Raw genomic sequence first — 6,765 nt, forward strand, 5'->3', positions numbered from 1 at the left:
CAGGTTAAAAAAATGGGCCAAGGACGCAACTGGTGTCTGCTGAAATCAGCAACGAAGGTAGTTTTGTCATTATAACTAATGAAAATAACAACTGCTTACGCAGAGTGAGCGATGGTGGTACAGTGGTGAGCATAGCTGCCTTGACCCAGGTTCGATTCCCGGCCATCGCATTGGTAATGTATATTGGACATTATCGGCGCCCTCTTGTGGTTTACACGCACCATTTGACTGAAATGAAGTGGACTTTATTTTTCGGATGCAGAATTCGGGTTCAATTTGATTTTAATGAAAGGTTATTGAAAAAGAATAACAAGTCTCTGAACTAGTGAATGAGTTCTGGATCAGAGACAAAGATACAAATTAAAAGGAGACGAACAAATTTCGACTCACACGCTGTGCTCTGCATCATTCCGGTGCCTGATAAAGGTCTGTGAATGTTGCTAAGGTGGTTACATCACAACAGCAAATAAACAGCTGGGATGGCCGAGTGGTTAAGGCGTTGGACTTGAAATCCAATGGCGTTTCCCCGCGCAGGTTCGAACCCTGCTCGCAGCGGGTGTGATTTGAAATGTTAACTCGACTGCTTCAGGGCAGCCACTGGCTCAAAGAAGGTTTGCAAAGTTTTGGCATTTAGTATTTGGATCTCCATCGTGCATTCAGCTGCATGGCTCCGGGCTGGGTGCAGGAAGATGGGCTTGGAAAGGACACCTGGGTGTCCTTCTTATTTTGTAAATTGAATTTGTGTCTTTATATGCCCTGTTGTGAATAGAACTCCCACTCACCTGATGAAGGAGCAGCAAGCTTTGTTACCAAATAAACCTGTTGGACTTTCACCTGGTGTTGTGAGATTTCTTGCTGTGTCCTTGGACTGGCATGGCAGGATAGGTTCAATGGCTTCCTTCTGTGCTGTTATTTTTCTATAATTCTTCCTGTGGTTCGATGAGAAAATTCATAACATGAACATTTTCTTTTAAAAGCAGCATCAAGGCACAAAGGCAAAATACGGTCTCATGTCAGAGGAAGATTCTTATGCAATGGCATAAGAATGCACACAGAGCATAAAAATACATTTCATCAGAATACATTGAATGAATATTTCAAAATGCTGCTTCGGTGATATCACATCATGTTCATTCAAACACATTGCAACAAGCTGGTCATTACTGGGCGTTCTGTGTTCCTCGTTATAACAGTTTGGGAATGGAAGGAGCAGGTTCACATCTGCACATTGACAGGATCAAACTGTCTCAGATTGACAGCTCCCAGGACAGGCTTTCCTCTCCTCTCGCTCTGTGCTGTGGATTCTCAGGGATGACTTGGAGTTTCCCAGCTCAGTAACTGTAAAAGCCTCTGAGGCCGGCAATGCTCACAGTGTCTGCTCCCCAGATTCAGGGGGCTGCAGCCAATCAGAGTTGTGCCTGATTTAACCCAGAACTGGTTGAAATGATGATATTGTTCACAAGCTGAATTCTATTTGATCAGATGAAGGTACAGATTGTGTGCACTCAGTCACTAAACAACAATATCCCGCCTTCATATAGAGTGGATGAGAGTGGGTGGAGGGAGAGACAGAGACAGAGTGAGTTAGGGTGGTGAGAAACAGACGGCCAGACAATGTCTCAGTGACAGAAATCCTTGTAAATTCCAGCTTTAGCCAGAAAGATTCTCTTGGAGAAACAGAAGCTGCAGTATGTGGAATAGACACGTTATTAATCCCACACTCAGGAACAGTGCTGCCTTTTGACAGAAGAGATGGGGAGAGGCAAAATAAACTGAATGGTCCAGTTCAAAACTGTGTGCAGGCTCAGAGGGAGTAGGTTCAGGAAGATATTTGAAAGTGAGACAGTTTAGGACAGTCGCTTGCAAAGTGGATGGGATCCTTGGCTTCACAAATGGAAGCACTGAGTATCCATTGGATCCCGCATAATCCACAGTGTAAAAGGAGGCCATTTGCCCATTGCATCTGCACTGACTCTCTGGAAGAACATCTTTCGCCCATGGCTAACCCTCTTACTCTACACATCTTGGGTCACTAAGGGGCAATATATCATGTCTAATCCATTTATTCTGCACGTCTTTAGTCTATGGGAGGAAACTGGAGCACCTGGGGAAACCCATGCAGATACAGGGAGAATGTGCAAACTCCACACAGACAGTCAGCCATGGAGGAATTGAGCATGGGTCTCTGGCGCTGTGAAGCCTTGATGTGGAGATGCCGGCGTTGGACTGGGGTAAACACAGTAAGAAGTTTAACAACACCAGGTTAAAGTCCAACAGGTTTATTTGGTAGCAAAAGCCACACAAGTGGGCTCAGAGCCTCGAAAGCTTGTGTGGCTTTTGCTACCAAATAAACCTGTTGGACTTTAACCTGGTGTTGTTAAACTTCTTGCTGTGAAGCAGCAGCGCTAACCAGTGCCACTCTGCTGGTGTAACTTTAACAATCCAATTCCTTTCTGAATGCCTCACTTGAAGCTGCATCACCACATTGTCAGACAATGCATCCCAGAGCTGAACTCCTCGCTGCGGGAAAGGGTTTTCTCATTATGCTTCAATCACTAACAAAGGGTCAGTAAATTGGTCCACGGGGGTGAAAGGGTTTCATATGATGTGACCCTTCGTAAACTGGGTCTGTATTCTCTGTGATTCACAAGCATGAGAGGCAAAACATTAAAACATACAAGATTCTGAAGGGGTTTGATTTTGTGGACATTGGGAGATTGCGGAAGCTGGCTCAGTGTAAGGATCAGATCATTTCGGACTGACATGAGAATAAATTTCTGCACTCATTGGGTTGTGATCCTTTGACATGCTCCATTGTTGAATACACTAGTGGTGGCACAGTGGTGAGCATTGCTGCCTCAAAGCACCAGGGAACCGGGTTCAATTCCACCTTGGGTGATTGCCTGTATGATGTTTGCACATCCTCCCCATGTTTGCAATTCATCCCATTCTCCAAAGTTTAGATGGATTGACCAGGCTAAATTGCCTGTTAGTGTCCCAAATATATTGGTTAGGGGGGTTAGCAGAATATGTGGGGTTACCGGGATAGGTTCTGGGTGGGATGCTCTGTCAGAGAGTCAGTGCAGATTCAATGGATCAAATGGCCTCCATCTACACTGCAGGTTATGACAGTCTATGACAATTAAGGCTGAGATAGACAAATTTTGGTTTCTCAGGGAATCAAGGGAGTGAGGAGTAAAGTGGAGTTCAATCCCAAGATCTGAAACTCCATACGCAGCTGGTATATCCACACCTGGAGTCTGCATCCACAGTTTGGAACCCACACTTTCAAAAAGATATACAGCTGATATAAAGAGTGCAAAGCTGTGTAACCAGGAAAATGGAAGGCATGAGGGGAATACTTAGTGAGGGATTAAGAATTATTGGATTGCAACCTTTCAAGAGGTTGATTTATGGTTTAGTTCAAATTTATAAATTGATACATGACCTTATTACCCAAGCTTGAAAAGTTCTTTATTCGGAGTTACCATATTTCTGGTGATCGTCAGTATCAACGACAGAAATTTGATTCACATCATAATAGTCACAGTTTGTTTTCTCCCCAATAGAATTGCTGATATTTTAAATGATTTTGTTAGGAATGCTGAAAATGTAGTGACTTTTTAGAAAACTTGTCAGAAATATAGTGTGATTTCTATCTATGTATTGTCTGATGATGTTGCTGTTCTTGTTTTAATACTGTGCCTATGTGCTTTGCACTGTATGGCAATAAAGACACATAAACCATAATTGTTTTGAATGGTTTAACATTATTGATGAGCCACATAGTAAATGTCTGCCCTTATTTCCTGTGTTCTTGTGACTGGACAAGACACAAGCATGGATACTGAGGGGAAAAAAAGGGTGGAAATTGCAGAGGCAATGGTTAAAAGTTTTCTATCCCAGCTAGTTATATGAGTGGTGCCAGAGGACTGGAGAATTGCAAATGATAAATACACTTCTTCAGAAAAGGCTGTGAGGATAAGCCAACTGAAGTCCAATCAGTTTAACCTCAGCAACGTGAAATATTCTCCAAACACTGGAGAGTAAATTAACACTCACTTGTGCTGATGTACATTAAGGAAAACACGTACATAATGATTAAAGGGGAATCATATTTTACTTGCTTAAGATTTTAATGAGGGTAACAGAAAAGGTTGATGAGGGGAATGTGGTAAATGTGAACATGGACTGCCAAAAAGCATTTTATAAATAAAGGGGCACACAGCAAACTTGTGGTAACATTTGGAGCTGATAGAATAAAAGGGACAGCAGCAACATGAATAGGAATCTGACAGAGTGACAGGAAACACAGCAGTGGGAAATGTTTTTATTTGGAATGGAGGTCGGTTAAAGTGGGATTCCCGGCGGGTTGGTGTTAGGAATCCTGCTCTTCCTCATACATATTAGAGACATCGGCAATGCTGCACAGAGCACATATTCAAACTGTGGTAATTACACAATACGTGACAGCATTGTGAACTGTGAGGGGGTAGTGCTGAAGCTCAAAGTTACTTCGACAGCTTGTGGATTAGTGACACAAGACCAATTTAAAGCAGAGAAGTGTGAAATGATTTATTTCAGTGGGAAGTAAAGGGAGAGACAATATGAAAAAAATGATACAATTGTAAAGGCATGCAGGAACAAGGGACCTGTGATTAAATGTGACACTAATAATTGCTGTTTGGGTGACAGGTTGAGAGTGTGGTTATTAAAGTATTTGGGATTAACATAGAACATAGAACATAGAACATAGAAAGCCACAGCACAAACAGGCCCTTCGGCCCACAAGTTGCGCCGATCACATCCCCACCTCTAGGCCTATCTATAGCCCTCAATCCCATTAAATCCCATGTACTCATCCAGAAGTCTCTTAAAAGACCCCAACGAGTTTGCCTCCACCACCACCGACGTCAGCCGATTCCACTCACCCACCACCCTCTGAGTGAAAAACTTACCCCTGACATCCCCCCTGTACCTACCCCCCAGCACCTTAAACCTGTGTCCTCTCGTAGCAACCATTTCAGCCCTTGGAAATAGCCTCTGAGAGTCCACCCTATCCAGACCCCTCAACATCTTGTAAACCTCTATCAGGTCACCTCTCATCCTTCGTCTCTCCAGGGAGAAGAGACCAAGCTCCCTCAACCTATCCTCATAAGGCATGCCCCCCAATCCAGGCAACATCCTTGTAAATCTCCTCTGCACCCTTTCAATGGCTTCAACATCTTTCCTGTAATGAGGTGACCAGAACTGCGCGCAGTACTCCAAGTGGGGTCTAACCAGGGTCCTATAAAGCTGCAGCATTATCTCCCGACTCCTAAACTCAATCCCTCGATTGTGAGCTTTATACATAGGGGCAGAGTTTACAAGACCAAGCAAGTTATGGGAAAGCTGTATAAAACCCTGGTTTGGCCTCAGTTGGAGTATTGCATTATCTGCAGGACAGCACTGTTTCGAAAAGAGGGGAAGGCATAAAAAAGGTTGCAATAAATCTCTGGGCGAGGGTCCAGGGATGAAGAAGTTCAGTTGCATCGGGAGATTGGAGAATTTGGGTCTTTGTTGAAGAGAAGGTTGAGAGGAGATTTGATAGAGGTGTTCAGGATTGTGGAGGGAAGTGGAAGGAGCTGACAGGGAGAAGCTGTCATGTCCCAATCTTCCTCTTTCAGGAAGTGTTCCCCAAACTGAATGAACAGGGCACTGTTCCTCGTTACACTTCTCTGGCAATGCTAAATATTCCGAGTATTTGTTTTAATGTGTAATATTTAAGATAATTATACAAACACAACAAATTGTTTAGAGTAAAGAAGAGACATTAAAAGTGAAAATTCATGTTGACATCTCTCTGCTGGGCTTTGAGTCTTTCCAGTATGGGCCACTGATCTGATTAATCCAATGATGCTTTTCCCAGTCGCCTGCGTAACATGGCTTGAATCCTGGACTTTCAGTTTTTGAACTACACAGCAGAGCGTTTAAGAAAGTATTGGGGCTGAATAGCCTCATCTGTGCTCCAGTCCTCCTTCCGTCTGGTGAGCTGATCTGACACCCACCCCAGAGTGGAGTTGCTGCACAGATTGCCTTAAAAATGGTCTCTCAGCTGAGGGAATAACTGTGAATCTCATCACCACTTCCATCCTGACTAATTTCCTCCACTTCAAACCGTCCATCAATGCCAGAAGGAGTCAGAACTGGAGTAGGAGTCTCCACCAATGATTCAGTCCCATCTTTGACCACTCGAGCATCCTGCCTTGCCTCACATCTTCTCTGTTCTCCAGCAGCGATGATGTTCCAGGGTCTTGGCTACTCTGAGTGGCCTGTTCGAGGATCGCCTTGCTCCAAAGCAGCTGCCTTTTGATGTTTGTCAGCAAGTTGTTGAAACTTGGCTCCTCTTCACCTCCAACTTCAGACCAATCGGAGATTTCCATCTTCCAAGCTTCTGGGGCTGGTTGAGCAGAAACAACAATAATTGAGGATTTTGCTGTGTTGCCACATTCGAGCAGATTTCCACCTGGGGCATTTCATTAAACACCGGCTTTTTCACTTCATTAACAACTATAGGAATGGCAATGCAATGTATTGGCCCATTTATCCTCACATAGGATTTTGCACATCATGTTGAAGTTGCACAAGACATTGGGAAGTCCACACTAGGAATACCGTATGCAGTTCTGGTCACCCTATTATAGAAAGACCATTATTAAATTTGAAAGAGTGCAGAAATGATTTACTAGGATGCTACCGGGACTTGATTGTTTGAGTTATAAGGAG

General features: G+C 43.7%; 1 non-coding gene across 1 annotated transcript; it reads left to right on the forward strand.

Annotated features, from left to right (window-relative positions):
- The first annotated feature begins 473 nt into the window (after positions 1-473).
- trnas-uga (transfer RNA serine (anticodon UGA)) lies at positions 474-555 on the forward strand. Its single transcript has one exon. It is a non-coding gene; the product is annotated as a tRNA-Ser (tRNA).
- Positions 556-6,765: the final 6,210 nt, after the last annotated feature.

Source organism: Mustelus asterias, unplaced genomic scaffold (assembly GCF_964213995.1).
Source record: "Mustelus asterias unplaced genomic scaffold, sMusAst1.hap1.1 HAP1_SCAFFOLD_311, whole genome shotgun sequence".
NCBI lineage: Eukaryota > Metazoa > Chordata > Chondrichthyes > Carcharhiniformes > Triakidae > Mustelus > Mustelus asterias.